This window comes from Malus domestica, chromosome 16 (assembly GCF_042453785.1).
Source record: "Malus domestica chromosome 16, GDT2T_hap1".
Taxonomy (NCBI): domain Eukaryota; kingdom Viridiplantae; phylum Streptophyta; class Magnoliopsida; order Rosales; family Rosaceae; genus Malus; species Malus domestica.
This window is the reverse complement of record NC_091676.1, coordinates 12,162,298-12,174,019: the sequence shown is the minus strand read 5'-3', so window position 1 is coordinate 12,174,019 and position 11,722 is coordinate 12,162,298.

The window sequence follows — 11,722 nt, the reverse complement described above, 5'->3', positions numbered from 1 at the left end:
TCGCCTTCGCTCACACGTTATGGAATTTTGATACAAGTAATCTATCAGAGAAAATTGGAACTAAAATGTCGACATCCGTTTGTTAGCAGACAGGACAAAATAATGAATTCAAATATTAGTCCTAGTTGTTATTTAATATTATAGTCTAGTAATGTTTGTACTCATTTGTAAGTGAGATGTTTTAAATTTGACTCTCATCAAAAGCACATTTCAACCACATCATTTTTAACTCATTGTGAGACTTAACTAGGCATGGCAATTCCTGATACGACCCGATACGATACAACACGAAATTAACAGGTGTTCGGATCGACACGATAACGAATCGGTTCATTATCGGGTTATCCAATAAGCATCTATTAAAATAATGTGTTGGTTCAGGTATACATGTGGGTAACACGATACACGGTAAGCAAAATATTAATTTTATAATTTTATAACCCTAAAAAATACTATAATAATTATATATATTAATTTAACAATTTTATACCCCTAAAAACTATAATAATTATATATATATATATATATTAAATTAAATATTAAAAATTGGTGACCATTGGATCGGCTTAAATATACATATCATTCAATTTCTTAAGTGTTATACATACAAAATAAATAAGTTTAAATCTACTTAATAAATATATATATATATATATCAGTGAACTTGATGGGATACGAATTATGTGAAACTAATTTTAACGATCCAACCGTCAAACTTGTTTGTATATGCTTCGAGATCGCATCAGCAAAAAATCGCAAAAAACAAACATTCAGATATCAAGTAACGAGACAAAACTTTTCGACGGTTATCAACGAAAAATCATGATTTAATGGTTATTTTAACTCCGATTTTGATGATTTTTTACAGCTACACTCCTTGACCCTATATGAATACAATGAATAAACTCGATCTTCAATTTAAAATATTAACACTAGTTTATACTTAATGAAAGTATGAATAAATTCTTAGGTGTTAGTGAATCTATTGTTTTGATGGGATACGCATTCTATGAAACTAGTTTCAACGATCCAATTGTCAAACATGTTTATATATACTTCGAGATCGCATAGGCCAAAAATTGCAAAAAACAAACATTCAGAGATCAGTAACAGGACAAAACTTTTCGACGGTTATAATTGAAAAATCATGATTTAACGGTTATTTTAACTCTGATTTTGATGATTTTTTTTTTACAGCTACACTCTTTGACCCTATATGAATACAATGAATTAATTCAATCTTCAATTTAAAATATTTACACTAGTGGATACCACAAAATCTTATGTTATACTTAATGAAAGTATAAATAAACTCTAAGTGTTAGTGAATCTATCGTTTTGATGGGATACGCATTCTACGAAACTAATTTCAATGATCCAACCGTCAAATTTATTTGCATATGCTTCAAGATCGCATACGCCAAAAATCACAAAAAATAAACATTTAGTGATCAAGTAACAGGACAAAACTTTTCAACGGTTATCAACGAAAAATCACGATTTAACGGTTATTTTAACTCTGATTTTGATGCTTTTTTACAGCTACACTCCTTGACCCTATATGAATACAATGAATGAATTTGATCTTCAATTTAAAATATTTACACTAGTGGATACCACAAAATCTTATGTTATACTTAATAAAAGTATAAATAAATTCTTAAGTGTTAGTGAATCTATTATTTTGATAGGATACGCATTTTACGAAACTAGTTTCAACGATCCAATCGTCAAACATGTTTGTATATACTTCGAGATTGTATGCGCCAAAAATTGCAAAAAACAAACATTCAGAGATCAAGTAACGTGACAAAACTTTTCGACAGTTATCAACGAAAAATCACGATTTAACGGTTATTTTAACTCCGATTTTGATGATTTTTTTACAGCTACACTCCTTGACCCTATATGAATACAATAAACGAATTCGATCTTCAATTTAAAATATTTACACTAGTAGATACCACAAAATCTTATGTTATACTTAATGAAAGTATAAATAAACTTTAAGTGTTAGTGAATCTATCGTTTTGATGGGATACGCATTCTACAAAACTAATTTCAACGATCCAATCGTCAAACTTGTTTGTATATGCTTCAAGATTGCATACTCAAAAAATCGCAAAAAACAAACATTCAAAGATCAAGTAACGGGACAAAACTTTTCGACGGTTATCAACGAAAAATCACGATTTAACGATTATTTTAACTCCGATTTTGATGATTTTTTACAGCTACACTCTTTGACCCTATATGAATACAATGAATGAATTCGATCTTCAATTTAAAATATTTACACTTGTGGATACCACAAAATCTTATGTCATGATGATCGATGAAAATTGAAGATTTTGTAAAATGAATAACATGCAAGCTTTGAGTTCCATTTGCAATGTTTAAACTTTTGAGAAAGGCTTCACAACCTTGAAAACAAAAACTCTTTCATTTTGCATATCCTTGCACGTTTAATATTTTGTAATAGACTAGTAGTGTATGGATGTTTGTTTATTAGGCTATTATTTTCGAGTGTAGATGTAGTACTTAAACGACAAATGTGTTTTAATGTTTTGAAGTAATATTTATGTGGTAATGTGTGGTATGTGCAAATTTAAGAAAATAAAAATTTCTTAACGGGTCATAATGGGTCGGGTCACTTTACCCGTAAGGACCCTTTAAGATAACAAGTGTGACACGACATGACCCGTTTTAAATAACAAGTGTTACGAAAATGACAAACACAACCCGTTTGCCAGGCCTAGACTTAGCCCATTCTCTCACTCTTGTTTGGCAATGGTAATTGTATTTTGGATGAGATATTAACTTTAGGCTTAATTGTAAGAATAGTTTTCGAACCTTATTCCTAGTTTAATTTTATATCACGAACTCTTATATTAGTCTCTTTAGTCTTCAAACTCAACAATGTATTTACAATTAGTCATTTTCGCTAACGTACATTTAGAGGTATATTAGAAACTTCATACCAACATTAAAATCGCATTGCCCAGTATTAACAGTTGCTAAAGTCTAACCATTTTCATTTTGCATATTTAAAGTTCAAATTTCAATTTGTTTTAAGTTTTAGACATTAATTATTACTTAATACTTTGGTCTAGTGGTATTCTTTTTAACTTATAAGTGGGAGGTCTTAGATTCGGTTCTCACCAAAAACGAATTTGAATCACATTATTATGGCTGACCCATTGTGAGCCTTAGCTTAGTCCCCCACCCTTTATTGTAAATAATATCGTTTGTTAAAAAAGAAAATGTTTTAGATATTAATTTATAAAATTTTATTTGTTGTAAAATCGATGGTGGGTGCAGTGGAATAAATAAACAAGACACAAAATTTACAAGGTTCCTCTACAGTCATTGGGACTGAAGTACGTCTTCGGGGCAGCAGTGGTGCTTTCATTATAATTTAGAATAATAGGGGTACATAAATAACTCTCTCTATTATCTCCTCTCCTCTTCTTCTCTTTTCTTTCTTCCTCTTCCGTGAGTCTCTCACTTCTTCCTCTCTTCTTCACATGCTTTTATAGGAAAAAATTACTGTAGCAACACTATTCACTTTACAAAATTTCCACAAATGAATAGTGAAAATACTGTGGATAAATAGTAACAAATTATTCATGTGAGCCATTTACATATTATTCACAACACTCCCCTTGGATGGCCACAAGTCTTCGATTGACTCGTTAAAATCTTGATCTGTTTTGGATGCTCCCTCTGATGAGTATCTTCCCCTGATCTTAAATCATTTAGTTTGATCATTAATCATTCTGCTTCAGTCTCTTAGCAAAAAGAGTTACCGAAAAAGGTGGTTTACTTGTTGTTAACTTTCCACAGGTTTGTTCTTGAACTGGGCTAGAGGGCTTTCTGCTAGACTTGCATCAAAGGTCTGAATTTACTTCTTTTATCTGGAGCGGAATTTGATTCAAGGGTGGTGGACACTTGATCTTGAATCGGACTTGTGATTTCTTCAAGGACTTCGAGGCTTGATCTTGAATGAAATTAGACAATGATGAGCTTCACGCGGCAAGTGATCTTTGGCTTTGTCAGGGATGAATCAGCACGTGTTTGTTGCGCTTGTCTCCAAATGCTTCAATGTATTATTTTCACTTGCCTTACTTGTTCCCCTTGCATAAGTGGTATTTTCCTTAGTTTCCCCCCATGCATGTGTGGCATCTTCTCTTCTGGGATTTGTCCACTGATGCAAGAATGGAATGTAACCCTTGCATTTGGATGGTTCATCATTTCTTAGTGACTGGAGACCCAGCTCCAACAACAGTTGAAGATGACTACTCGAGAGCAATACTAGGTAAGCAATCAAGAAAGATTCCAGGCAGTCGGTTCCTTACCGAGAGTTTGAGTGGAGGTTTCGACATATTGCTTTCTTTATCATTGTCTTTGCAAATAAGAATAAGGATAAAGGAAATGACAGGGAGATTGCATGATATGGGATACTCTTGCTCTCGTCCCTGATGATATGAGATACTCTTGCTCTTATGTGACTTGTTTTGAAGAGGTGTTCTCGGAGAAGAAGAAAACTGAGTATTTCGAGATACTTTATTGAAGATGCATTCTCGGAGATGAGGAAGAGTAAGGTATTCTTGCATGTCTACCTTGTTATAGAGAATAAAGGTCGACATATATAAAGATTTCCCCAATAGCAGGTAGTGGTGTGGATGTGGCTTTGTCATCCATGCTTGTCGGCAACAGTGTTGTAGTAGGAATAGTAAGATTTACACGTTTTCTACTTTATCAGAGATCTTTGACAAAGTTGCACGTGATATCTAAAAGCTGAGATTGCGTCTGAGAAATGTTGAAGAACTTTCTCTTGAAAATCTAGCTTTTTGAAATTTGAGAGCCGTGCCTCTTCAATCTCTGAACAAGTGGCTCTGTTGCCTCTTCTTTTATAGAGACATCAATTGTATTCAAGAGTATGCTTAGAAAGTTGCAGCCTGTAGAATTTTTCTCCTTTTTGCACTTCTGAGATTTTATTTGACCTCATTTTTCCTTCATCATTTCTGAAAAATGGCTTGCCCATCTAACATTTGCTTAGATTTGAGTCTTAGGACTAATACAGGCAAGCCGCATCAGGATAATATATGGTGCCCGTCTTTCTTATCTTCAAATGGTCCTCTTACGGTTGGGGACTCTCTGATGAAGAATGACATAATCGCTACAATGGTAGCTAGGAATCTTCTCACTCTCAAGGATAACAGAATCTCTTCAAACCGGTCTGATGAGGCACCCGTTCAAGACTCATTGGCTCTCAGTATTCAGTGTGCGAACTCTGTTTCTAATATGGGTCAACGCCTACTTGCACAAACTCATCAAGTTGAATCATTAATGGTTGAAGTGGCAAGTCTTAAACAAGATATTAGAGGGCTCAAGCACGAGAATATAGTGTTACACATGCTCGCAAATAATTACTCAACAAGCATGAAAAGAAAGCTTGACTAGCTACTAGAATCTAAAGGTCGGACTCAAAGTGACAATCAGGGGTTCAAGTCTTTATTCCAAAGACATTCATTGTCTCAACTGTTTGGAGTTTCACCAAGTACTGAAGCTTCACATGAGCAACCTTTTTGAAGGCTCCCTCATGTTTTCATATGTATGTACATGTCTGTAATTTCTCAACGATATCAATAGATAAGCTTTATTTTATTCAATGTATTGTGTCAAATACAATAAAGCATATACTTCACTAAAATGTGGTACTTCTGGACCAAATCAATTCATCTTCTCCCTCACGAGGATGAATGATTTTTCTTAGTGTCTAAATATTAATAACCACTTGAGTGTTCAACTCATGATCTTCAATCCATATGATTCTTTAATATCATAAACATCATGAATAAGATTCGTGTTGGTAGATTATTCGATCTGCAGCTCGAAACAATATTTTTCTCAACACCTTATAATATTTCTTGACTCTTTAGGAGTCTCAATTTAATATCATCAACTCTTGCAAGAGATTTTAGTATGTTGCAACAATACCATAATGATTGTACTCATTAAGGCAATTTATACCATCCATTGGTATTAAGTACATAATTTATGTTTTACCCTTCCGGGGCTTACTTCAAGCAATTTGAATCCTTCAGGGATTTTTTACACATCATGACACATTTTCCTTTGGAATTTATACAGAGCAATTTGCTCCCATGTATACTTGAGGGATTTACTTATGGAGATATGATGTGTGTGACTCACAACCCTTCGTATATAATTCTTCATTCATATGAACTCGTTTACAACCTTGTATCATATCATGTGAGTGTATTTCACTGTATTACAAATGCCCAATGTAACCTCCTTGGTTCAACACCTTTTGGCTATTTGTATTATATTTAAATATATAGATCCATTTTTCCACATTCTTATAAAATTGTAATGGAATTGCCTTTCTTCATTTTGGCCAATTATTTTGTTGACGAAAAAGAACGAGACTCAATATCAACGAGACTCAATATCAACACAGCTCATTGATGAATTTAGTAACTACTTGTAAAAACCAAAATTACCATTGGTTATCATCAATCTATGATCCCGTATTCTCATGTGCATGCGCATGCATAAAAGCTTTTTATTTCTTTGTATATCCATTGCCTCTTCAAGGGCATTACATTATCTCTTCCATGATAGTCGTATTTCAGAGAATGCAGATCATAACCTCTTCTTAAGCGCGTTATAGAGCTTGGATTTTAATCTCTACTTCTGGGAGTTAAGTCATTGGAACCTATATGTCTATCATGTTTCATGCATGAGACATCAATATTCCCATGTCCGTGGATTGTCCTTTATGGGACGTGTATCCATGCGGTGACTGTCATATTTCTGGCATGCAACAGTTATGCTTCTGGCATTCATATGAACTCGTTTACAACCTTGTGTTATATCATATGAGTGTATTTCACTGTATTACAAATACCCAATGTAACCTCTTTGGTTCAACACCTTTTGGCTATTTGTATTATATTCAAATATATAGGTCCATTTTTCCACGTTCTTACAAAATTGTAATGGAATTGCCTTTCTCCATTTTGACCAATTATTTTGTTAACGAAAAAGAACGAGACTCAATATCAACACAGCTTATTGATGAATTTAGTAGCTACTTGTAAAAACCAAAATTACCATTGGTTATTATCAATCTATGATCCCGTATTCTCATGTGCATGCGCATGCATAAAAGTTTTTTATTTCTTTGTATATCCATTGCCTCTTCAAGGGCATTACACTATCTCTTCCATGATAGTCGTATTTTAGAGAATGCGGATCATAACCTCTTCTTGAGCGTTATAGAGCTTGGATTTTAATCTCTACTTCTGGGAGTTGAGTCATTGGAACCTATATGTCTATCATGTTTAATGCATGAGACATCAATATTCCTATGTCTGTGGATTGTCCTTTATGGGACGTGTATCCATGCGGTGACTGTCATATTTCTGGCATGCAACAGTTATGCTTCTAGCATTCATATGAACTCGTTTACAACCTTGTGTCATATCATGTGAGTGTATTTCACTGTATTACAAATGCCCAATGTAACCTCCTTGGTTCAACACCTTTTGGCTATTTGTATTATATTCAAATATATAGGTCCATTTTTCCACGTTCTTACAAAATTGTAATGGAATTGCCTTTCTCCATTTTGACCAATTATTTTTTTAACGAAAAAGAACGGGACTCAATATCAACACAGCTTATTGATGAATTTAGTAGCTACTTGTAAAAACCAAAATTACCATTGGTTATTATCAATCTATGATCCCGTATTCTCATGTGCATGCGCATGTATAAAAGTTTTTTATTTCTTTGGATATCCATTGCCTCTTCAAGGGCATTACACTATCTCTTCCATGATAGTCGTATTTTAGAGAATGCGGATCATAACCTCTTCTTGAGCGTTATAGAGCTTGGATTTTAATCTCTACTTCTGGGAGTTTAGTCATTGGAACCTATATGTCTATCATGTTTCATGCATAAGACATCAATATTCCCATGTCTGTGGATTGTCCTTTATGGGACGTGTATCCATGCGGTGACTGTCATGCTTCTAGCATGCAACAGTTATGCTTCGGGAATGCAATAGTTTCGGAGTGCCATATTCTTCCTCTTTCAAATGACTAAACCTTTTGAGTCTAAAGGTCTGCCACGCTTCAGGCATGCAACAGAGAAATCATTTACTGCCTCACTATATTGTCCAACAGGGACATTAATTCTTGTAGGCACATTTGCAACAAGTATATGTGATTTCATCACTTTCTTGCATCATTAAATGCATCTGGCATTTGATTGATATATCGTTACATCATTAAATTATTTTGTCTTCGTTTTCATGTTGATTGCTTCATGAATCAAAATAAGACAAATTCTCTTCGTTCTTCTGGAACAGTCGTTTCTCATCATTCTTCTGGAATGATATTTCCTCATCATTCTTCTGGAACGATGTTATTTTCTCCCCCTAACGGCAGGAAAATTGTCTTATCAAAACAATGTTATTTTCCTCATCATATCACTAAAAGGTATGGATGTTTGATCTAAAAAATTCAAAACTGAGGCGCCTATATCAAAAAATCCCTAAGCTAAATCGAATTCAAGGGTTAAACGAGACTCATTTAGTTGGAGAACTAAGACTCAGTATATAAGCTACTCAGTACTATGGTCCAATAGTATTCATCTTCACTTGTAAATGAGAGGTCTTATGTTCGAATCTCGTGGATGGTGAATTCGATACCAAATTAGATTGCCATTGATGACTTAACCAACCCCTTAGTGGTAAAATATATCGTTGTACTAAAAAATAAACTCAGTATATAAATTTGGGAGTAAAGGAGTTGTTATAAGCTCTCTAGAACATTTATAGAAATATAGAAGACAAATTGAGTATGACGACTTTTTAAATGATTTTGGTATTTATTTTGCAGTCATTCCTATAGATTATTAACATATGCTTGCAGATTAAGTTGTTCATGCTTCTTCTTCTTCTTAAGTAACACTGCGGACAGAAGACTTGAAACTCCTCTGCAAAAGGTCGACGACGCCAAGGTTGAGGTCAGAAGTCATGTTTGGAAGTATCGACGACGGCAAAGTTGACATCCGCCATGGCCCTGTGTTTTGGACCCTCTCTAGGGAACTTGTACAACTCACTAAGTCCATCAGGAGAGATCTCTGGAGGAACCTTTGGCCTGTCAATAGCATTATTCGAACCCACCGTTCGTTTTTTCCTTGTTTGAGTGCTATTTTAATTAATCTAATCTAAACTAAGGGAGGGGGTTTCGAGCTTAGGTGTAGAGGAGAGCGCACTGCTCTATCCAACTTGTCTACACAATATGTGATCTTACCGTATAATTTCCTCAACTCATGCCAGAGCCAGGGTGTCCACTGTCCAGATACAGCCAGTCAGGAGGAATTTCGAACGAGCAGGAGCTGAATTCCTTGATCAAGAAGTGCAAATAGAAGCCCCATACATTGTGAGCTGCAAATAAAACTCTCTCCTGGTAGTTGCCGGCTTCTGATGTATTAAAAAGAATCGGAATCAACTCCCACCATCCTACACAATAAATTCTAATCAGTTATTGCTGCCAATTCTTCTTGATGCAGAATGTAAAACTGCCGCAAGTAACCTAACGTATAATGAGTGGCTCCACTACTAATTGTGTCGACGCCTTTTGCATAAAACCGCTATTAGCCGCAGATTAAAATTCTCAAGGGGAAACTAGAAGGAGGTGAAAGAATAACAAACCTCGGGACATCTGAATGTGTCACCATGTCAGTTGTTATACCGTGGATGCTAGAATTTGGAACATGTTATTGAGGGTTCATCAGGGTTTGGAAGCAACTGTTAGCGTGATTTCAGTAACATGTCCTATCTTTCTGCAATCCAGTGGTTTCAAGATCCAGAACAAATATTTTCACAAGAACATCCAAAACTCCGTAGTCCAAAATCTTGGTTGAGCATCGGAGTATTGTATGCTTCTGAAGCATTTCAAAGGTGATTTGCTTAGAGTAGCTAGTGTTGATCTTCCCAAAGATGCTAATCGAGAGAAGGTGATTGGACTCCAATTAGGTACTTGCAAGTTGGAATAGCACATGAGCATGCCCTCATTTCTCCTCAGCGACTTGGAATAGCACATGGAGCATGCCCTCATTTCTCCTCAGCGACTGGAAAATATAATTTAACAAACCATAAGATTTGTAGCCATTTCGAAGGGACTTGGCAGTTAACAGAGGTTGAATAATTCAACTTTCTAACAAGAACCGAAATACCAGTGGCATTTTTGAGTTACTTAAATCAAGCAAATTCAATCCTGATTGTCTTTTGTGGCTACCAACAATGCCACAGTGTTCATGCTCAAAATTAATGTGGGTTAGGTCAGTTTGACAGTCATCCAGTCCCTTTGCACCCAAATCGAAATCCTCTGTCCCCAGGGCCGTCCCTTTGCGCTCGAGTTAAAATCCCCTATCCCCGTCCCTAGGTCAAGCTTCTTCCTTCAAGTTTAGTGTTTTGGACTCCAGCATATGACCCAATTTTATGTATTGTTTTTAGTTTAATTTTTAGAAAACTTGATTTTAATCCTTGGCAAAGATGACCTTTTGATTAAAACCATGAGTAAGATCAAAATCTAATTTTAGTCCCTTGATACATTAATAACCTCATTTATTAATTATATTTTGATTTTTTAATTATTTATCTGTTTCTTTCTAATTTTTAATGTATTAATTTTATTTCATTATAATTTTTATTTTCATTTCATTCATCGTAATATATTTTGTTGTGAACATTTAGATAAACTAATTTTTGTTATACAATATATTTTGATGTACTTTATCTTCTTCATTTAGGTATATTAAATTCATTATAATACATTTTGGTGCATACGTTTGGGTACACACATTTCGGTACATATATTTCGATACAAATATTTAGGTACATTAATTCAATATAATACATTTTTGGTACTAACATTTCGGTACACACATTTAGGTACATTAATTTAATATTAATACATTTCGGTGCATATATTTAGGTACATACATTTCGGTACTAACATTTAGGTACATTAATTGAGTCTTTCAAATTTGAAGAATGTTAAATAAAATTAATAAATTAAAAAATTCTTTTTTGGTCAAAAAATAAATTAAAATTTGTGCATTAATAAATTTAAATATTTAATGGGTGACATTAACATTAATTATTTTGAATTAAGGACACATTAGGGACTAAAATCAATATTTAATCTAACACCAGGTTTTTTTTAAATTTTAATCTTCTTGAAGGATTAAAGTTCAAAACCCCTTTAATTTTTCTGTTTAAAAAAATAAGCACATACCATTTACACTAAAGAGGGGTCCATGCCATTTTAGGAATCTGCAATGCCAGCCTGATCTTCTTTTATTCATCAAGACAAACAAAACAAACCCTTAACAACAAAAATGAACACCTTTCACGTGTAATTATTTTTTGCTTAGCTTCTTCTCGAAAGAAGTATGAACCCTAGCCTTCATCATCATTCATTTGAAATTCTCCTTCTCTCACTTCCTCTTGGTCTCTTTCTTTTTCAAATTCTAGGTCTCTCTATACTAGTGAAGGGGCGAATCAAAATATATGATTAGATTTAAAAGATTGCAATAAAAAACTATGAGTTTAATCTTTTTTAATTTGGTAAACTTGAATTTATATTTCATTGTTGTAGATATATTATGTTTGATG